Source organism: Miniopterus natalensis, chromosome 1 (genome assembly GCF_054644295.1).
Source record: "Miniopterus natalensis isolate mMinNat1 chromosome 1, mMinNat1.hap1, whole genome shotgun sequence".
Classification (NCBI taxonomy): Eukaryota; Metazoa; Chordata; class Mammalia; order Chiroptera; family Miniopteridae; genus Miniopterus; species Miniopterus natalensis.
In genome coordinates, this window is record NC_142081.1 from 158,646,743 (window position 1) to 158,670,226 (window position 23,484).

At 43.7% G+C, this 23,484-nt stretch overlaps 1 protein-coding gene across 1 annotated transcript in view; it reads right to left on the reverse strand.

The window, feature by feature from the left end:
• Window positions 1-23,484, reverse strand: part of SHROOM3 (shroom family member 3) — a 192,955-nt gene that overhangs the window by 158,783 nt on the left and 10,688 nt on the right. The gene's annotated exons all lie outside the window — the stretch shown is intronic.

Here is a 23,484-nt window from a genome sequence, read left to right on the forward strand (position 1 = left end):
GGGGCGTGGCTTACAACTTCTGGTTCCGCCACTGACCTGCTTAGTGACCTTGAGCAAGTCACTCGTCACCTCAGTCTAATCCAGAACATCACTAAATTTCCTCCCAGTACTAAGACCTGTGGTGAAGAGAAATAAGAGAATATACTAGATGAGTTTTTGGAGAAATAAGGGTTATTTATTTTTTCTTTTCTCTAAAAGCTAGTAGCTTGCTTATCCATTCAGGCACATCCTATTTTCTTCTGATTACCTTTTAAAAAAAACAAACCCACAGGCAGGAGAGGTTTATGTTACTCTGTTGACAAACTGCAGACCAAGATAGATGGCCTTGATTTCAGAACACCAGGTTTCCACCGGTATGTTCCATTAATGATCTGTACATGTCCCTGTAGGGTGCTTGTTGGTGACTAGAGATAGGGGTGCCAGTGGAGAGAAAGCCTCACACAAAAAATGAAGAGAATTTTCCATTTCTTTGGGTCTGCGCCTGTGCATAACACACTTCTCTAGCAGCTCAGGGTAGATTCATCTATGTGAAGTAGATATGAAGGCCTCTATGGCACTTACTTGCCAGGCCTTGTATGTTTATGGTGTGCTCCAGAGGTTCAAAGTACTTTCATAGAGAATATTTCTAAAAATTAAAAGTTTGTCCTCAATACTCCCAGGAGAAATTGAATTTTATGAGTGGAAGACATAAAAATAGCCTGTTGGCCTCTGGTTTGCTTTCTTGTCATAGAGCACTCGTCACCTTCTAACATACTGTATAAGTTACACAGGTATCATGTTTGTTGTTCAGTCCTCTGCTCAGAAGAATGTCAGCTCCTTGAGGACAGATGTGTTTGTTCTGATCATGGCTGAGTCCCAAGCATCTAGAGCAATGACTGGCATATATTAGATTCTCAATAAGTAAATTAAACTTTGTAAAATCATGTTTCTAAACAATTCAGGTAGAACTGCTATCCTGCACATCTCACTTTTAGAAATCACACTGTGTCTTTAGGGAGAAGAGGCAATGTAGAATAGATCACACTGGCGAGGACAGTGACAAGGGCCACGGTGACGATGACGTGTAAGGCAAAAAGGTAATGCGTTTTTGTGGGGTTCAGAATCAGGTTAGCCCTGGCTGGTGTGGCTCAGTTGGTTGGAGCATCATCCTGTGCACCGGGAGATCATGGGTTTGATTACCACCCAGGCACATACCCAGGGTGTGGGTTCGATCCCCAGTCGGGCGCATACAGGAGGCAATTGATGACTGTATCCCTCTCACATTGATGTTTCTCTCTCTTTCTCTCTCTTCCTCCCTCTCTAAAATCAATAATTAAAAAGTTAAAATAAAAAGAATTAGTTTAGCACAACTCTGCAAATTTTTCACATAGAAGTTCCACGCTGGAAAAAAACTCAAAAACTGGGTAATAAGCCTAGAGAGAAACTTAAACTCAGTTTCTCTTTTCAAGTTCCTTTTTGATTAATTTCATGGGAAACTGTATTTGTTGGAGAACTCCAAGTGTTTCTAAAGGAGTCACATCCTGTCCTCAGGAGAGTGCATCCACACAGCAGCTGAGCTAGGTTCACTTTGCACTCAGGTGAACATTTTTTATCCCAATCTGACCACGTGCTGACGTCAACATTGATGAGATAATGCCTGTAGGCCTCTTAGCATTGTAAAAGATGTCAGTTAAGTCCAAAGTATTCGTATAAAATACCTCTCCTGTACAATAACTGTGGGCCATAAACCACTTGTGATTCAGAAATCAGAAGGCATATTTTTTTATTGCTGGTGCTACTGATGAAAGTCACACTTTTCAATTTAAATTATGCTTCTATTGTGCTGTGTGAGACTAAGGCCTAAAGTAATCATATCACCCCTGTTCTTTTCTCTCTCTTCACATCCTCTAATTTTGGGGTGGTGGGGTAGGGAACCAAGGTATTTCTTTTAAAGAATGTTAGTGGCCGGAAGGTAGCAAATGAAGGCATTGAGCTTAGTCATCCCTTCAAAGCCCCAACATTCCCAGTGGGGAACCCCAACTTACTGTTGAGCACTAAGAATGGCAGTATAGAGGAATTACATTTGGGTTCCCACTTCACCCTTGGGGGAGAAAAGAAAACCAGAGAAAGAACACTGAGGAACAAAGACTATAACATTATTAATGACATTTCAATCTCTAGGAAAATTACATGACCAATATAAAAAATGACTGTGGTGTAAAGGTATCAGCAAATGCCAGTTACTTTTTAATACTTACGTGCATACTTATTATTTCGTAGGGTGTTTACTACATACCAGGCAGGATACTGAGCACTTTACATGTTTTGTTTTAACTTCCAACACAGCTGCTAGGGAGCTACTGCTATTATACCCGCTTTATAGCTCCCAGGCACAGACAGATTACAAATTTGCCCAGGACCACAAAACTAGCAAGGACTTGAACCCAGGCCACCTGATTTCAAAATATATGCTCTCAGACACTACTGTATATGTCATATTTGTTGTGGCTTAGAAATGGGGTGTGCACGGCATGTACAATATTTAGGAGTTAGGGGATTTTTCTGGCTGGCAGATTTCTCCTTAGGGAGACTGTGCCACGCCACCCCCACTAGGTATCAGCAGAGTAGATCAGCTGACCGGCGCCAGCCCCCAGTGACGAGAGAGGCTGTCAAGCAATTAGCCTGATGATAATTTGGTATGATAAACCTGCTTCAAATCATAATTCAAATGGACAGTGTAAAGAACGTTCTTCCTTTCCCTTTCCTAAGCCTCTACCTCGTACTGTGGTAGAAAAAGGCAGTTTGAGTCACAGCAGGGCTAGCAACCCCACGTGCCTTGCAAAGAAATGCGACAGGAGATGTCGCAAGCAGGCAGGCAGCACATTATGTGGGGGTTCATTCGTTCAGAAACAGTTCATGAAGGCTTGCCATGGAGGGCACTGGGGAGATCAAAGAGAAGACACACTGATTCCCAGCCCCAGTTTAGTATTAGAAATTGCCCACCGTCCTTCTGTTGGAAAAGACTCAGCCTAGGCAATTGGCTAGAGACGAGAAAAGCGGCAGGTACAAGACCACAGGGAGCAGTGGCCCCAAAGCAAGCTGGAGAGGGACCGCGCCACCTGCCATGGACGCGCGCCGCTCCAAGCCTCTGCCGCCACATCGTCTGATTTTCCAGAAGCCGGAAAGTCAGACTCTTACGTAAAACTTCCACATTTTTAATGTGGATTAAACAAATGTTTACAGGCCAAATATTTCTAGATCAAACAAATATCTGCAGGTCAAATACTTCCGTAAGATGTAGTTGTCAAATTCTTCCAATCAAAGAACTTGATTAAATTCACTGACTAGGCTTTTTAAAAATAAAATTGTCTAGCTTTTTTTTTCTGTTCCTCCTCACCCAAGGGTATTTTTTCCATTGATTTTTAGAGAGAGTGGAAAGGAGAAGGGAGGAGGAGAGAGGGGGGGATACACCCATCCATTGCCTCTTGCACCCACTCCGACTGGGGCCTGGGATGGAGCCCGCAGCCCAGCTACATGCCCTTGACCGGGAGCCGAACCCACACTCTAACCACTGAGCCACACCTGCCAGAGCTGTCTAGCTTTAATAGTGAATTTTTTCTTCTTTTCCTTTAAAAATGTTTTTCAATTACAGTTGACATTAAATATTATTTTATTTTGGTTTCAGGTGTACAGCATAGTGGTTAGACATATATAATTTACAAAGTGATTCCCCAATAAGTCTAGTACCCACTTGGCACCGCACAGTTATACAATATTATTGACTATATTCCCTATGCTGTTCTGTATATCTCCGTGACTATTCTGTAACTGCCAATTTGTACTTCTCAATCCCTTCACCTAATGGTGGATTTGATATGTGGAGATCTTCTGATCCTTACTTATTCCTAATTCAACTCATTAAAATTTTTTTTCCTTTTTTGTGTGGGGTTGTGTGGTTTTTTTTGGTATTAAGGTGTAAGTGTAAAATGCACCAATCTTATGTGAACAGTAAAAATGATATAGACTATTTTCAGCATCCATGTAAGGCTCCTTCCAGATGTTTCCAGCCTATGTCACACCCCCCACCCCCACTTTTGACCTCTGCATCAATTAGATTTGCCTGTTGTTGCTTGGTTCAAATCTTAATCACAAGAAATAGATGACACATTTAGTTGCTTCAGGTCTGAAAGAAATAAAACTGGGCTTAAATAAATAAAGATACAAGTGAAAAGAGTCATGGTAAACCCAACAGCATGATGGGGGCCCACAGACTTAGCCAACTTCCTCTCCAAGTTCTGTTACCTGTAACTCTCACACACCTATTCTTTCTGATAACTATCACTTCCCTGTGGATACCACAGAGGCCCACGATGTACTTGTCACTCTGCATAGGGTGCCTCACTTAAGCATTAAACAACCCTCTGAAATACAAATTAGGATAAAATGAATTCCAGTAATACAGCTAAAGAAAACTGGATCTGTGGTAGGTTATGCAGCTACAGCCACAGCCAATACATGAAAAGTCAAGGTTCAAAGGTAAAGCAATTACAAAGCCCAGGGACTTTTCCACTGGACTATATGGCCTCCCATAAAATTAGTAAATGGTATGCTTTCTTAACCCTTCCACAAGAATATAACAAACTTTCTTGCTTAACCAGGAACATAATGAACGTTTTTCAATTTAGAGTCTGACTGTGAGTTCACACTTCACATTATAAGGATTGGGGGGGGGGGGGGGAGGTATTGAAAGAGGTATTAAAAGCTGATATTTATAATCTAGGTACTTTTATTTTTAAAACAACTTAATGAACACAGTTAAAGCAAATATCTCACTATATTTTCCTTGGGGCTTATGAGAACATTGTCATATATGAGTATAGTGTGGGTTTTTTGTTTTTTGTTTAAATATGTTTTTATTGATTTCAGAGAGAGGAAGGGAGAGGGAGAAAGAGATAGAAACATCAATGATGAGAGAGAATCATTGATCAGCTGCCTCCTGCATGCCCCCTACTGGGGATCGAGCCAGCAACCCAGGCATATGCCCTGACTGGGAATCAAACTGAGCCATGCTGGCTGGGCATGAATAGAGCTTTGAGACAGGAGGCAGATTTTTCTCTGAGGATGTAAAGTACAGCATAGAGAATACAGTCAATAAAATTATAATAGTAATATTATAGTAACTATAATATTAATATAATAATATTATAACTATGTATGGTGTCAGATGGATATTAAGCTTATCGGGGTGATCATGTCATAAGTTATATAAATGTCTAATCACTATGTTATACATGTGAAACTAATATAATATTGTATGTCAATGGTAATTGCAAAATAAAAAATTATTTTTTAAAAAAGAAAGAAAATGCATCTTTTACCTGTTTGACAACATATGGCTTTGCCAAAAAAGTCAACATTTCAAACATGTAGTCCTCAACACTTTTCATGCTGATTATATTATGATTGCAGAACTAAATATTTTGCAAAATAAAAAGATGCGTAATAAAAATAGTTTTCTCTTTTGCAGGAAATTTGTGCAGCATGAAAATGGGATTATAACTTTGGTGCAGAATTTTCTATGAGAGGGCTTTCTGGTGGCAAGTGGGTTGTGAAGGAGTTGCGGGAACTTGTCTTGAAACTGTGTTCTGCATAGTAAGTTCACTGTTTTTGCTCAGACTGGAGCAGTTTCCTAAAGATGCTTTCATTCATTCTTTAACAAGATTGAGGACACATTAATTGTTTATATTAAGAATATTGTTTTATTGGGTGAGCAATCAATGCATATTATTGGGAGGTAGAGGGGGGTCTAAAGCTGCCAATACCATCTGCTACCATCTGCCAATACCATCCCCTCATTGCTGCCTCTAGGGAGGAGGGGCTCGTACACCCAGTGATTGGAAGAATAGAGTTATAAAGGGATCTAGAAGACGTCCTGTTCGAGCCAATGGACAGAGTACACTGCCAGACCCTCCTCAGTGGCTCATCCTTTCAACAGACGGGGAGGAGCTGATGGCTTGCAATACATCTCATGTAGAAGGATACACACACTAGGAGTTCATTTGTGCCCAACGCCTTTTAGCCAGAGATATGCAAAAATCCCACATTACCTTTTATCTCAGCAGCCACTCCGAGACCAACCATCTTATTTGAGTTCTAGAGCCAGATCTTTTTGACCATCTCCTTCTTAGGGTGTCTTAGGGCGTCTTCTTCTACTTTGGGTAGCTCAGAAACTGAACTAAGATCTAGTGAAATACCCAAACTTACTAGGAGCATGTGTTTCAAAATTTAGATCTGAACTCTAACATCCAGATTATTCTCTACAGATAAGCAGCTGAGTTAGCCATGTGACCTTTCCTCAAATCAATACCTGTTGCTTAAGAACTGAAGCTGTTTTTAACTCCCAACTTTAATCTTTGCTTAGTTACCAAATTCCTTATTTTATTTTTAATTAAAAATTTTGTATTGTGGTAAAATACACATAACATAAAATGTAGCATCTTAACCATTTTTAATTGTGCAGTTCAGTGGTATTAAGTACATTCACATTGTTGTACAAACATCACCACTATCCATCTCCAGAACTCCTCTCATCTCACAAAACTGAAAGGCTATACCCATATAACAATAACTCCTTAGTAGCCCGTTCCCCCAGGCTTTGGCAACCACCATTCTCCTTTCCATATCTATGCATTTGACTACTCTATGTATGTCACATATGTGGACTTGTGGATTTATACAGTATTTGGTGGTTTTGAGACTGGCTTATTTCACTTAGCATAACATCCTCAATGTTCATTCATGTTTTATCAAGTGTCAGACTTTCCTTCCTTTTTTAAGGCTACAAAATTCCTTTTTTTTTTAAAACCAAAAAATGTTTCAAGTTTGTGTAGCAATGTTAATCAGCTAGATTGATTGGGGAGTATTTGGCCTATTTATTAAGACTTTAGGCTTGGAACCCATAAGAGGGAGTAAGAGAGTTTGCTGAAATCTTTAAAGCTGGGGTTCTTTAGGGTATATCAGAATCACCTGGAAAGCTTTGCAAACCATCGATTGCTAGTCCAAAACCCCAGTTTCTGGTTCAGTAGTCCTAGAGGAGGGCCTGAGAATTTGCATTTCATATGTATTCCTGGTCAGTGACCACACTTTTGGGAACCACTGCAATGTATCCTGTGTTAAGCCTCTAGGATTCCAATCATGAAATTTTTCCAAAGTGCAAAGAAGATACCCCTCCCACCTAAGAAAGAGGCTTGCAGTTATAGAAGAGAAGCAAGGAGCAGAGTGAGAAATAGCGAGAAAGTCCAGCCCTCACCATTCCAGGGTATTGTGGGAATGAGGGAAAGAATGGTGGCAAGTCACACTGTCGGAACCCAGTTCTGACTTCACCTCTCTGGCCTCAGGCAGAGGAGTGCAAGCATGCGAGGTACGCGCGGGGAATGCCCAGGGCGTCGGGGAATCTTGGCTCTGTTGCTCCATTGAGGCTCCAGGAGAGCTCACTGTGGGGAGGACCTGGCCTAGGTCAATTCAGACAGATGTCAGATGGCACCCAGTAGACTTGGAACGAGGCATTTATGATGGGGTGAGATGATCCTGAGGAAACCCCTGGGCCAGGGTTTACTGGAATGGAGAACTTGGCAGACACTAAGGTGTCTGAAGCTAATGTGTGTGTCTGCCAGTGGGAGGTTGCCAGGGATCCCCAAGGGCATCACACAGGCCAGAGCTGACCACGAATTTAACAGCTGCAGAATTCAGCGGTGGAGGTCAGCAGAGACAGGGAGGACCACAGGCAGAGCCTAGTGCCCTAAGGTCTGCACTCACCCCGGCCCCAAACCCCCAGACACTTTTGGCAAAGCAGCTGGGCCGTAGAGATGGAAGATGACATGTGAGCATTTAGTGTTAGAGACTAAGCATCACCTCCAGGAACCATTCAGACAATGAGACCAGGCTAGCTTTTAACTTCGCTGCTACTAAGACTTTGTTTCCTTGCTAACCAGCAAGCATGGGTTTATGTGGAAGACCAGATTAAGTTTAGGCAGAATAAAGAATTCACTTTTTTTTCTGTACATCTAAGTTGTTATGTGACTAGGATTGTTAGATAAAATTAGGGACATGTTTTTACTAAAAAATTAGTTGTTGTTTATCTGGAATCCAAATATAAACTGGGCATCCTGTATTTTTATTTGCTAAATTGGGCAACCTTGCATGTGACCTGCATGTGGTGATAAGGGTATCAGAGCGTCCCTTCATCACATGGCCTACTTCAGCCCACAAATCGCAACCATTACACAGTTTCATTGTTGTGCCAGTTGAGAGCAACTGACAGAGCTAAAGTCCAATTTGTGCATATTGGGTTTCAAGCTTGTGTTAATCTCTCAGAAACAGTCAGTGGTAGAGAAAAACTAGCCTGGATAAGACCCTCCAGACCTGAAACATACCGATCAGTTTCTTTTCAATATATTCAAGGCATAGATATTCACATCTGAATGATCACAATACACCTGTAAGATGATTTCCAAAAGTGAGAAATAAGCGTTTTCACTTTACTTTCAGGACATCTTATGTATCCTCTAACACCATCTTCAGGGCCCAAATCACCGGCCACTAAGACTCCCTGCTGACTGTCCCGGCAGGAGTCCTCACCAGAGCTGTCAGCCACCTGGACTGACATGGCCCAGGTCAGCCTTATGAGGCTGAGGTCACATTCTGCCCATGACTTGAAGGCTTTTAATGACCAGACCCACTTATCTATCCACAGAGAGCTCCAACCAATTTGTCACTGAAATAACACCATTGGGAAGACATTCCTTTATGCTAAGATCCTGCTAACCTGCAAAATCGCTTTTAAAAATAGGAATAATAGCTTTAATACTGCCATTTTACATCGATGTAAGATTGTATCATTCTCAAAGGACCTCAGCCACCCTTAGCCATGGCTTTGGAGCTTAGCAGGCCATCGCCCAACAAGGTTCAAAGGGAGCCCAAATCAAAAGGCAAGTCTGAATGAGGAACCAGAGAAGAGAGAGGTGTGGAGGGACAACTCCTAAAGGGATAGATCTGAGAAGGAACAGGTGGGATGTGCAGAGAGCAGTGGGTACTAAAATGGGACAAAACCAGGGGCCTCACTAGGGTGCTGGCAAGGACAGAACATAAAGGCACATCTCACCTCCTTCAGAGGCTGGATTAGACCCGGCCGCGCCCATCCTACAGTGGACAAAGAGCCTTCCAGGGCTGTGGGTTAGTGCTCTCAGGTCTAGCACTTAAACTCAACACCCTTATCAAGCCTCTACTATAAAATCTCCAATGTTCTCTCACGAAAACAATGAACGTTCCCACATTTCCATATTCATCAGGTATATCAACCATTTAAAAACTACAGCATGAACTGTGATTAGAATCAAGCTATGGGCTTGTTTTGTTTTGTTTTGGGGGAGAGTAGAAATATGGTGAGCCTGTACTCATATTTTAATAACCGTATCGCCCTCTGTTGCTTCTTTCTCCTTGCTGCGTCATTTCTCCCATTTTTATTTTTATGGTCATGGGGACTTGCTGCCATCAAATGAGCTAGACAAGACGGGAAGGTTAACGTATGTAAGGGAATGTGACTCAACACTGCTGGGGAAACAAAAGGCGCCAGTGTACTGTTTCAGAAGCAAAATAAATAAAAGCATTGGCAGGACCCAAACTGTGGTTGCCCAGAGGCTGAAGAACCCACACTGGTTCAGGGGGTTGAGCAATCACAGAAAACCAGCTCCTCTGAGCACCTACTGGCTGAAAAGCTTGGGCTTTTGTATCAGATAGACTGGAGTTCACACCCACACTTCTTAGAGGTGTCCCCTTGGCCAGGCTGCCCTATTGAAAGTCTGTTTCCTCTTCTGTAAAACAGAGGAATAATCATACCAGTTTTATGGGGCCGTTGTGAGAATTAAATGAGAGAAATGCTTAGAACACCCAAAGTTAACAAGTGAGAGCTTCCTAGAATTATTTATAGTTTAACTTGTAAATCAAAACTGATTCCTAGATATAATATTCTACATTTGATCCAAAAGAATCCACTTCTTCAGATCCTACTATGAATCTTGTAAATAGGAAGCCTGGTGGCCCAGTTCAATCGCCTCCTGTATAGTCAATGCCAAGTGTCCCCATTCTTTTATCCCATTTCCTTAATTTTAGAATGTTAATCCCAAGAAATTTTAATTCTAATACCTCCCACATTATCTGCTTTTAGGGGCCAGGATAGGGGTATCCATGAATTATTACACAAGAAGGAAAGAGCTCTCACTATTGTAGGGCTATTCCAAAAGTATCAAAGAGAAGGGAGCCTTTTCTAGACATTTTATTGGAAGTTGTCAAAAATTACAGTTGCAACTATAGGATGCCTTGTAAACGCACACATTTGCGGAGGGGGAAAAACGCAAGATAGTCTAAACAAACAAAACACTGTGGGTCCTACATTCCTGAACATGAGCTTATTTTTCTGTTCATTACTATCTCGCGGCATAACTTGCAGTTTTTGACCTCTGCCCCTGACTTTGAGACAGTGATGGAAAGGGGACAAGGAATCATGAAGCAAAGGTTGAAAGGGCCCTTAATCCAAACACCGAGGGGCTCGGTCAGGATGCTGCTGAATGTTCACCCTCATGGGGCTACAGCCCAGGCGGCACTTTCCCAGGAAACCCCCCAGAGCGACACCGGTCCCCAGGCCTGCTCCAGTCAGCATTGTTGTTATGAGGGTGTCAGAAGTGAAACTGTGTCAACAGTGACACGGAGCCATTCCTGCTTAGTGACCTGTATCAGAAAGCTCTATTTTTAGAAACTGCTGCAAGCTGCTATGCCCTTGGAAAGCAGGCCGGCCACACACTATTGCTATTTTTTTATATTTCTGTGCATTTGGGTTGTGTTCTAACATGTTTACGAAGGAGTTCAGAGAAGAGAAGAACCATTCCCAGTCTCGATTTAAAGTTGAAAATCTGAATTCTGAATTTTATTTACACATCATGGCCAAGAAGCATGCAGCTAGTCTTTCATTCTGAGGAATAACCATGGAGTTGCTCGAATCGACTTGGATCCCGTGCTTTGGGGTCTTATGTGAGCCAAGGAGATGGAAAGATCCCTAGGAAGGACCTCAGCCAGCAGAGGAAGCTAGAACACAGTGCTGCAGGCTGCCTGCCTCAGTGAGCAGTAGAGTCACTTGGCAAGTTTGTTAAAAAGCAGGCTTCCCCCCAGAGAGTCCGATTTAGATTTAGCAGAGCACAGAGATTTGCACGTAAAACAGGCACACAGCTGATCTTCATGCAAGTTGTCTAAAGTTCACATTTTGATGAAAAACTGTTATAGGAAAAAGACAGGAAAACATGGAAGATGCTGAAGAGCAAGAAGGGAGAACTGTCCCCCACACACCAAATTACCAGCTCCCGCCTCACTGAGAAAGGCAAAGCCGTGAGGTCAAAGCCAAGAGCAGCTCAGCCTTGGAGCCGCCCCGGGGTCCGGACATACTGACTCGCTCTTAGAAAGCCTGGCTCGCCTTCCTAATTCTGTGCTTCTAGTCCTGTGACCAAGGCTAAGTCCTTCCACTTCTGGGTGCTTTACCTTTTACAAAGCAGGCAGCAGCTTCTCCAGAATGATCCCTCTGGGGGGCAGAAGAGAGGCTCTGCCCGTGACCTCTGACCCCACCCCCATGCAAAAGTTCTTTTCCAGCTACAGGCTTTAGCAAGTCCCCTCTTCCCACAGCTTCTTTCCCCCCTGACAGTGTGGGTGTGACTACCGTTGGCAGGAAACGGCAGGCTCGTCCACCTTGAATCTCGCTCTCTCACCGCGGCTCGTAGGCTCTGCTGCAGGAACACTGAGCTGAAAGTAGGGAAGAGCCCCCTTCTCCTGGTAAAGGTAGAAATGCCTCCATTTAAGGATCTGCTGAATGCTGGTCTCAGCAGCCACTCAGTAACTATTCTCTGATTGAATGAAAGCACTCCAAACCCAGGCCGAGGCTTTTTTTTGTTGTTTTTTTAAAAATGTGTTTTTATTGATTTCAGCAAGAGGAAGGGAGAGAGGGAGACATCAACGATGAGAGAGTCACTGATCAGCTGCCTCCTGCACGCCCCCTTAGGGATCAAGCCCGCAACCTGGGCATGTGCCCTGACCGGGGATCAAACCGTGACCTCCTGGTTCATGGGTCAATGTTCAACCATTGAGCAACACTGGCCGGGCCAGGCAGGGGTTTTTTCCCTTATACCCATTGTCTTTATTATTAAAACCTTCATACAAAGTAAGGATGACTGTCTTCACATCCCAGAGGGGAAAAAAAGCAAAGTGAGAGGCGAAGTCAGCTGGCCCAGACCTCACAGTAAGAGTTAGGGCTGCAAACGAAGTTCTTTCTGATGCAAAGCCAGTGCTCCTAACCTCGACACTGGGGGGTCGCTATTGGAAATGAATCCAAACCTCCATGTGACAAGGTGACTGCAAAGGCCCTTACTCCAGCAAGGCTTGCAAAAGCTGGGACACAGAGAAGGGTGGGCCCTGCCACAGGCAGCATCCTGAAGGCCAGGCTCCAGACCCTAACTCCCAAGCAAGGGCCGGAGAGGGCTACCTTAGTAAGGGGAGGCACAGGGCAGGAAGCCGCGAGGGAATTGGGCTGATCTCATTCACAGTGGGGAGAAATACCTTCAAATACAATTTTTCTTTGGTGAAGGATCCAGGTGAAAAGTGTGGTCAGCTTAGTGATGAGACTCTTGACCCTAAGGGAAGAGAGAGCCCAGCCTGCCCACTCTGACAAATCTTAACGCAGGAGAGAGGACTAGCTCTTTCTAATGACATAATTCATAACCGACATTTCCACACAACTTGCTACACCAGTGAGGGAGATATTATTATTATACCCATTTTCCAGATGATGAAATATCACAGAGGTTAAGGCACTTGACTCGTACGTGATGAAGCTGGGATTCCGAGTCGGGCAACCTGGCTCAGAGCCAGTGCTTCTAACCGCTGGGCCACACAGCTGCTCTGGGGTATATCTTTGTTTTCATTTCACAAATATTCACTGAGCCCATGTTAGGTACTCATTCCATGTCAGGCCCTGGGGACACCACACTGAACAAAAGCTAGGAGTTTATATTCTAATGAGGAGACAATGAATAACTTTGTGAGTATCTGTCTTATTGGTGAAAACTGAAAAACAAGGCGTGCTGGGAATATAATAGGAAGGGGCTGCAATTTTCACCTGGCTGTACAGGGAAGGCTCATATTTGAGCAAATGCCCAAAGGAAGTGACAGAGCAAGTCGAAAGGGCATCATTGATTAAAAATTTCATTGAAAAAAACTTAGCACGCAACCACGAGTGAAAAAACAGTGATTCTCTTTCATCATTTGCTCCTTTGAGTTATAAATAAGGGTGAAAGACAAAAGGTTATGAAAATGTCTCCCTCCCGTGACAACTCTGTGAGGTTCTCCCAGGAGCGCAGGGCTTGCGGGCCCCGCTTATTTACAATCATAGGGAACAACGGCTGATTCCTTGGTGACACCTGCAAAGAAACATTCCAAAGAATCCTTTCAAAATGCCCCTTAGAAAGAATCAGTCTTCATGAGAAACAACACAGCACCCTTTCTACACAAACAATACACACACTAACCAAGCAACTGTCCCCAGGATAGCTTGACGCCTCCCGCCCACTAAGCAAAGAGCCTCGCCCAGGAGTCTGACAGCAGAATGGGGGGGGGCACTGCATTTTTCAAACGCACCCGACAAACTGTCCGGAGCGATTGGCAGCTCGTGGGCCTCCAGACCAGAGAGGCAGTTGAACAAGCATTTCAGGGGCAGAGGCAAAGTCACAAAGGGCTAGTCTCACGGGTGTAATTTGACCAAGGACGAACTAGGCCCTTCCAAACTGCCACACACTCGGGCTCCCGAAGCGACAGAACCATGAGGAGTCGGGTGGTACCCAATACATATCTGAGGTCGGCACTTTAATTAGCAATGGCCAAAGGAGAAAAGTCCTCACGGGTCATCTGGAGTCAGAAGGACCCAGGGGCTGCTCTGTCTTTTGAAGGCTGGGTGCCTGTGGAGGGTTCTTAATGCTCCCAAACCTGTACTTCAAGCCTCTTCCCTGGCACCTTATTAGGACGCCTGTGATCTGGGAGCAGCCGTAACTAAGACATAGAAACATATAATCCAGAAGGAAAGTAAAATGGTGGAATTATCCAGAGCAGGCTGGAACTGCCAGGACCTTCGAAGCTCTGATTTTCCATGAAGGATCCTGGACACCATTTCTCTACTCCTCGCTCCACTTGTGCTAAGGCTTTACAAGGTGTGCTTTTTAAAACTGGGGACTGACAAAGTAAATGAACAATCCATAAGGCTAAATAGATGCTCTCATGTTTATTCCACTCGAGTACCTCTTGACATTGTCTCCATGTGCTCTGTCCCGTCAGACTGAACAAGTTCAGGGGCATTGGGCCATCTTTCTTTCATGGTGTATTTCATGGGGGCACCATCCAGAAATGACAGGGAAAGTTAACGTGGCAACTGTGCCATGATGGGTATGCTTTTAGCCCCTCAAACGGCTGGAAGGCCCCAAAACCTGCCAGTAAAAATGAACTCCCCGATAACAGGTCAGGTCACAGGCATTTCCGCTGCCCAACAACAACCCCCACTCCCGCCACCCACGCCCATTTACCAGTAGTAACATCACTTAATGAACTTTTTTTTTTAATTGCACCTCCATATAATAGTAAGGGAAACAGAACTCATAGAAATGCAAGGGCAGGGGCCTCTGGTGGCACCGCCTTCAGCCCTTGGCGGGCAGCCCTCTTTGGACCCCAGACCACCCTGAAACTCAGCAGCAGGGGTCTTTGTTTTGGCACTTAGTTCCTCACTGTGAAAGGCTTTGTTGTTCTCACTTCTCCGTTGGTTTTCTTGTTTCTCCTGCTACTTTCCTTAAATCGCCTTCCACTCTGTGTCTTTCTCTACCTCTTAGTCTCTCTGCCTACTCAGTTTCTCTTTATCACTTCAACTCACAGCTTAAACCAGTGGTTCTCAAACTTTACTGCACATTACAATCACCTGCACAGCTTTGAAAATGCCCAATGCCGGGCTACACTTTATACCAACAAAATCAGAATTTGGGGGGCTGGGACCCAGGCACCTGTTTATTTTTTATTAACTCCCAATGTAATTCCAGTGTGTAGCTGAGTTTGAGAAGGAACAGCTTTAAGTCATTCTAATTCAAGGGTGCAGAATTACAAATGTTTGGTTCATAGTCTAAATCAGAATCATCCAAACTTATTTGTTTTAGCTGATGCCCCACATTGAGAACTGGGGGAAAGGATTCCACCATAACTCCTGTGTGATCTCAGAACTGAGACTTCAACTCCTGAGGCTCAGACAGATATCTGAGTGCCTTTCTCTCATGGCTGGGCATGGAGTGGTGACTCCTGCTCGTAATACATCTGTCTGCAGTAAAACCATGTTATCCCAGGAATGAAACCAGGTCTTTTATCATCAAACCTCCTTCGCTGGGAAACAATACAGCATTCCTTTGTATGTGGCTAGTGTTTGGTGCACAGCCAGTGAGCATATGTAACCCAGTGAGTAAAAATAGCAGTTATCGTTATATGCTGCAGCAAAAAATGTCCCTTTTCTCATTACAGTAAGGGAGTCTTATTGCATACCTCTCAGGAAACCCAATAATGTGTTACATGAATTTTCCATGGGAAGGAACAACTGGTTAGGAAATCAAATACTATACTTCTAGACAGTGACATTCAAACCTAGGACTCCAGGGAAGCCAAAAACTGCTCTGGTATGGTCCCAGCAGGATTGAAATACCTCCTCAAAGCATACTGAGCAAATTCCCATGATGCCAGGCCTCTTGGAAAAGTTTCTGGGGTCGAAGGCCACTGCAGCTGCCTCCTTCCCCTTCTCTCAACCACTTGCTCAAGTGGAAAAAAATGTTTAAAGGGTAAGTTACCACAGTTCTCAGTTATACCGATTTCCCCTCTGGGGAAGTCTGATCCTGGGTCCTAAGATGCAGTGCAAACTGTACTGTGATTTGGGATCTGTATTCATGCCCCGGGTATTTGCTGGCCCTTCGCTCATATTAAAAAATGCAGAGTGGAAGAACAAAAGGACACATGAAGTAATGGAGGTAGCCACGGGGGGGGGGGTGAGACAGTCACCCCAAGTGCTAGGGAGGCACATGCAGGTGGGAGATGCCATACAGGACATGGAAAGCTCCCAGCACAGCCCCAAGAGTGACGCTGCTGCCATATGGCAGCCACGAGAGCCCCGCGCTCTCCTCAGAGGGCGCTGATGGGACCCCCTTCCCGCCCATCCGCAGAGGACAGCACGGGGCCCTTTCAACATCTTGACACAGGCAATTCTTGGAACTTACGTGGGGCAAGAATCTCATTTAGTTTCTGTGCCCAGGTGAAGTGGGGTGGCCACATGTGTTATAGACGCCGGTGAGCACCTGGAGCTTCAAAAACTGGTTTTCAATTGCCTATCTGTGAAATGGGAGGGCTCCTTTTCTATTTGTCGTCAACTCCTGTGCCTGCCCCCTTGAGTTATCTTTTGACATCATGCTTTTCCCAATGAACTAAGCCTAAAGAACTAAGCCTTTGCCCGGCCGGCATGGCTCAGTGGTTGAGCGTCGACCTAGGATCCAGGCGATCGGGGTTCGATTCCCGGTCAGGGCACATGCCCGGGTTTCGGGCTCGATCCCCAGTGGGGGGCGTGCAGGAGGCAGCCGATCAATGACTCTCATCATTGATGTTTCTATCTCTCTCCCTCTCCCTTCCTCTCTCTGAAATCAATAAAGATATATATATATATTTTTAAAAAGTAAGCCTTTAATTTAATGGAGCATCTTTAATTTAAAGATGCTCCAGAAAATGAAAGATAGTCGCCTGGAGAGCCCCCTTCTGCAGCCTGAGGGCCCTTTTCTGTCACTCAGCTTCCCACCAATGAGCTCTGACTCGTTTCAGAATCAGAAGTTTCTATTTAAGTTGCCCAAAGAACATGGTCTTCTTTTTAAATCCCAATTCTGAACGTGGGCCTAGTTGGTACTCTCTTTTAAAACTACATTTCCTCTTAGTAAAAGGTTATAATCAGAAACTTTACAACCCATTCTCATTTACACAAACCAGTCAAATCAGGAGAACAATCATAAGAGCATGCAATCAGGTAAATGTGGAATAATGACTTAATCACTATTACAATGAAGCATTTTCATATACACTCCCTCCTTTCATCCTTATAGCAAGTCAGCAGGGAAGATATTATTACTGTTCTTCATTTTAAGAAGAAACTTAGTCTCAGAGAGACTGACTTGTGCCCACGGCACCATGGCCAGAACACAACAGAGCTGAGGTTGGAATCCAAGTGCCATGGACTTCTCTTCCCGCATGCTGTTTACCATTCCACATCTGAGAACAGGCAGCTTGGAGCTAGCACGATCTGGCTTAGAGATTGTCAATTTATAAGGAAAAACAGATGCTTTTTATGTTCTAGAAAATTTCAAGCCCTCCCCTTCAAACTTTGTTGCCTTAAAAATAGGGAGGTCTGTTCAATTTACTTTTTAAAGATCTTGATTATTTAAACTGCTTTAAAATCGTGAAAAGGAAACATTGTGTGGTCAATCAGACTAAGTTGCTTTAAGACTATAGGTGCTTTTTAAGGGAACAGAGTCAGGCAGCTGGTTCTGGGGGAGGAAACGGTAGCAAAATAGTGGGAAGGATGTGGGGAGGGATAGTGATAATATTCCAAGAAATTCTTTTCTATTATAAACTATAACCATGAGTTAGAAAATGATTTGCAAAATCCTTTTTTTTTTTATTAATAGTTGGATTAATTTTGTATTCTTTAAGAGGGCCTTAAAAAGCATTCCTCATTACTAGATACTTCTTTCAAGATCACCGACTTGCAAATCCTGGGTAAGTTACAGCAACTCAATCTAGACACAAAAAAGTCACAGAAATCTGACACAGAGGTAGCAAGTGTGTGAGCCACCCATCCCATTCCATTCCAATAATGTCATCTCGCCCGTTTATAAAAGGAACTATTCTGCTAACCCTCAGAAATGTGGGATGGTTTTTTCGGGGGCGTGTATGGGCCTGAGGGTTGTGATGAAGTTAATTTCATCACCATTTTTGTTAGGAGGGAGGAAGCAGCTGTAAAGCAACAAATAGTTTTATTTTCAGAGGTTGATGGAGAACCTCAAGTCAGTGTGGTGCACAAAACATTGGAATACATCGCCTCTGAACACCTGCAGGGAGTTCGTCAGTGGGAATCACCTCTTCATTGAACATTTTTTCCTAGAAGAATTAAAAGTCAGTTTATTGTCTTGTGTGTGTTTTTCCCTCGCCAGAGGATATTTCTTCCATTGCTTTTCAGACAGAAACATCAACGTGAGAGCGACACATTGATTGGTTGCCTCCCACACACATCTGGGCCCGGGCTGGGGGTCGAGCCTGCAACAGAAGTATGTGCCCTTGAAGGGAATTGAACCTGGGACCCTTCAGTCTGAGGGCCGATGCTCTAACCACTGAGCCAAATGGGCCAGGGCTATTGGTTGTTGTTTTTTTAAAATGTTTTTATTCATTTCAGAGAGAGGAAGGGAGGGAGAGAGAGAGAAAGAGAGAGAGAGAAACATCAATGATGAGAGTCATTGATCGGCTGCCTCCTGCCCGCCCCCTACCGGGGATTAAGCCCGAAATCCAGGCATGTGCCCTGACTGGGAATCAAACCAATGACCTCCTGGTTCATAGGCCGATGCTCAACCACTGAGCCAGGCCGGCCAGGCTATTGGGTTTTTTTGGTTTTGTTTTGGTTTTGCCTTTTGTCTATTTGTTTTTTAAGCATCACAAACATTTCTAGATGGAGAAGGCAGTGGAGTGAAAAGTATTAATTAATTCACTGCCTGAGGTGCCAAGAGGCCCCATGACCTGCTTTCTCAGAGACCAAGAATCTCATCTTGGTACTAGCATGTGGCCTTGGGCAAGTCACTAGGACACATCTTTGGATATAGGTCTCTCATTTTTTACCTCTGAGAAGAGCCATGGGCTAAAAGTGATAAGACCTGGATTCTTTCTCTGGCCCACTACACAGGGCAAGTCACACATATTTTAGGCAGATGCTTATTGTTTTTTACTAATTCAGCCCCACTTCTCTTCGATATCTTTTTTTCCCAGTAAAATGTGATCTATTCCTACTCCTCATATACACACACTCATAGTCAGTCAATAAATAAATAAATAAACAAACAAATAAATAAATGTTTCCTTTCAGCACACAAACTCATAGTATAAATGAATGGGAAGGGGAAAAGCTGTATCAACTTTGCAGAGATGGTAGGAAGGTATAGGAGAAACATTCTGTTTTGAAAAGGGGCTCCTTTCCCCCCACCCCCTGCTCACAGTTCTGAATCAGGCACACTGTCTCCTACACCCAGAAAAACCATTTCACCACAATAGTCGTCCTATTACCAGGGACCCTCCATCATATGATATGGCCTAAAGATTAGGTCTCTCGAAGGAGGTAATTTTTTTTTTAACAAATATGCATTTTATTTCCAGGACAGCTCATGCTTTAATCAACAGGCTATATACTTACCGTACATACATGTTTCTCATTTAATCCTCACTATCCTGTGAGGCAAGAATCAGAGACTTTTAGTGACTCACTCAGGTCACAGGGCTTTGTGTCTAATGCCATCAGAATTCAAATCCAGGCAGTGTCAAACTTACATCACCATCTCATGGGTCCACTCTCCTAGAAAGAATGAATCTAACTTTCACACGGCTTACATGAGCCTTCCAAAACAAGTCCAAAACAATTACCATGAAATATACTCCCAAACTTTTCTTTGCCACACAAACCGAAAAACCATGGATTAAAAAAAGCACAACTTAGGAATAGGATAGGACTTGGCAAAAATAGCACCTTGATACAGAAGGTTGGGAGACAAGCTCTGCCAAGAAAAATCAGGGTTACAGGGATATCAGTATTGGGATTATAGATCCATTGGTTACAATGCTATTCTGATTATCCAATTTAAGACAGGAATCTGAGTCCCAACTCTGGGTAAAAACATGCGTTTAGATGACTACCCAGCAATTAACCCCAACAGTCTGTTCTGAAGGGGAATTGTAGCCTCCTATTTTTTAAATTGAAATTTCGGGTTACCAGCAAACAGCAGTGAGTATTACCAGTACTAAAAGCACATTGTGTCACCTTCAGGGATGTTAAATTAAACCTTCAGACCCTTTCCTTTGTTGGTCTGCATTTTAAATGTTACCTGGTTCTAAGACATGTATTTTACACATATCTGTCAAGTAAAGTCTCTGTAGATTTTAGAGAGGGTTTGGATTATTAGCTCTTATTTGTGTGCATGTCTGCTTTCCTAATTTATATCCTTTGTACTGTCCTTGCATTCCATGAAGGTTTTCCTTCTTCAATTTTCCTTCAGCTGGGAGATGTTTGTTTGGCTTTAGAAGGTCTTTTCTTTGGCCCACTTCTTATTTTCTCATTTCTTCTCCATTTATCAGCCACTAGCTACAGGTCTTCCCTCTCTATGTCCCCAGCACACACATTGTTCTTACGGCAACTACACCACCCCTTTCCCCCCTCCTCCCACCCAGAGGGCTAAACTCTGCCTTCTTTATGGGTCAGCAGGTCTTCTAAGGTCTTTGACCCACAACTCACTTGAGACTTTGCATTTCTCTTGTCATTGTAGCCTTTTAAGAAGGTGTTTCTACTTTTGATTGTTTTTGGTCACTGTGTAAAACACCCTCGAACCTTATATAAACATCACGACCCTGCTCTGCATTCTCAGCATTTTTATGATGGCCGTGGAAGCTGGCCCCAAGCTACGTCAAGAGAAAAAGCAGCAGGTACAGACGGAGCTGCTCATGTGTAATTTTCATCACAAAAAAGATTTCTCTAGGAAATAGAACCCCCACTTATGTTTCCAGGAAGCCACCCCAATCTTTTCTTTAAAGTCTAGAGATCACTTCAGACAGGAAGGAAAACTAATTAGTGAAATATTGCAAGACACCCTGTCATAAGTAATTAGAAGCAAATGAAAATCTCAGGACATGACATGTGCCAAGGTGGAAAGGTAAGACTTCTCAGGAAAGTGACAGCTCTCCTGAATACAAAGGCAGATTAACCCAGGGCAAAGCGGCTTCTCCCAGTTCTCCGACAGGCTGGGGAGGGATGCCCACCACGTCTACCAAGGCGCGTCCATAATCCCCGTCTCTAAGCATATGTGAGAAGTAAAGCCGGCCTCCTTTCCTAAACTCTGAGCATTCAGCTATAAAAATCAACACATAATAGATAAGACATATTCAAAAGGCATCCTAGAGACAAAAATGTTTCCCACCCCAGAAGCAGAGAGGGCAAGGACTCTTCAATAACCTTATAGATCATATTAGCATATCTAAAGAAAGAATGTGCCCATCAGAAAGGGGATTTGGTGTGGACCAGCGGAGCAGAAAGGAGGTTGGCGGGGAGCACTTGGCAGCATGGCCCCAGCAGTCCAGAGGGAAAGGGTCCTGGCTCACCTGGCACGCGTGTCCCTGATGGGAAGCTGGGCCATCTGGCCAGCAGAGCAGACGCCAGCACACTGGCACCTCCAACCCCCTCTCTTCACTCTCAGGCTGAGATGACCACATGTTTATGGTCAGACTTTCTAGTGAGCTTTCCTGTGCAGATAAAGTATACTGATACTTGTTCCACTTACAGCTAGTTGTCTTTTTTCCAAATGAGTTAATGCATCGACATTCTGGCATATATCCTTCAATTTCCTGTGAGTTTGGATAAAGTGAATTAACATTCCTAAATTCCATGAGTTCCTGGGCACTGTCATGACCAGTTCTGCATCTGTTAGGCTGGGGACCAGCCCCTTAATGGTGGTAAATTCACCAAGGGAATTAACAGCATGGGGGGGGGGGGCTTCTCGAATAAATAATAGTGATCAAATATTGTACATCTACTATGTACTTATACTTTATTCATTAAATCTATAATGCCCTTTTGAGGCAGGAATTACTATTTCCATTTTTCAAATTAGGAAATTGAGGCCATAAGGAGGTCCAAGATCATACAATTTATAAATGACAAGGTCAGATTTCAACCCCAGGACTGTCTCCTGTTCTGCTAAAAAAGTAATGCAAACCTCATGTCACCATCCACTAGAAGGCATAACCAGAAGCCAGCATGACTACTTTCCACAGCAGGAAATAGGGTGGCCCTCTTCAGAAGTTAATCTATCACCAGATCCCACCAAAACACATCAGGAGTGCGGATTCCTCTGCCAATCCTCAACAGGTAAATGCCAGTGTTCTCAAGTTGGGCTTTGGGTTCCAATGCCAAAGTGAGTTCAAAACCTCCTACACTCTCTGGACTCATGGAATGGGCCTAATGGTTCTGAACCTTCCTATCCATCTGTTTGAGAAATTGGCCACCATGCATGGGATGACTGCTTGCTTTACTTAAATCTTGAGCCACAAGGAATGGGCATATGCCTGGAGTTGGCCAATAGTAATATAGTAAATAATGCCAGTAGCATCTGTTGTTACCATGTAGAGTATCTCATTTAATCTTTCCAATTACCTTGTAAAGTAGATAGCTTAATCCCCAACTAAAGATGAGAAAATTGAATCTTCAGTGAGGTTAAGTAATTTGCAGAAGGTAACACAGCTTAAGAATGACAGCAGTGGAATCTGAACCCAGACCTGATTTGACTCCGGCACCCATCCTTTGAGCCACCCTGTATCACTGGCCACCAGAGAAGGAACTGGTTAGATGGCTCTGAAGAGAAACCTGACAGCCCAGCACACTGAGGACAGTTGCTAGAACCTGGGGACACAGTGGGGACACCCCCACAGCTGTGTTTCGGTGCTTGGGAGGAGCTGCTGCTCTCGTATGTAAGGTCTCACTCAGTCAAGCTTGAGGAATGAATAAATGCAGGAGTGAAGGGGCCCGTAAGAGATGATCTGTGATGAGAATACTGGCTAACTTTTCACACTTGAACATGGTGTGGCTTGATTTAATGACTCCTAAAATTCCAGGCAACTTGCACATTCTCAAATATTACAACATTTAGTTACCAAGTGAGGCAGTCAGAACCTGATTAATGAAGAAATATCGAAAAAAGTAAAATGTGTGGAACTAGGACTTAGCAGGTCCAGGTAGTGACACTCGAGCGGTATGGTAAAGTGGAACCAGAGGCATCTACGCTCTTTTCTGACTCTTCCACTTGTCAGCTCTACTACCTCCGTAACCTATGTTACCTCCTGCCTATAAACTGGGGACAGAGATACCTGTCTCACTGGGTTCTTGTGCCAGTAAAATGAGCTAACATGTCTAAAACACCTTGAGCAGTACTTGGTTTGTAATAGAGATTACCAAAAAAAAATTAACTCCCTTCCCTTTCCTACAACTAATTCCCTCCACCAAGAGGGAACTGGTTTTCTGGGAGTAGGAAACTTCTTACTTTAAGGCATTAAAACCAATCA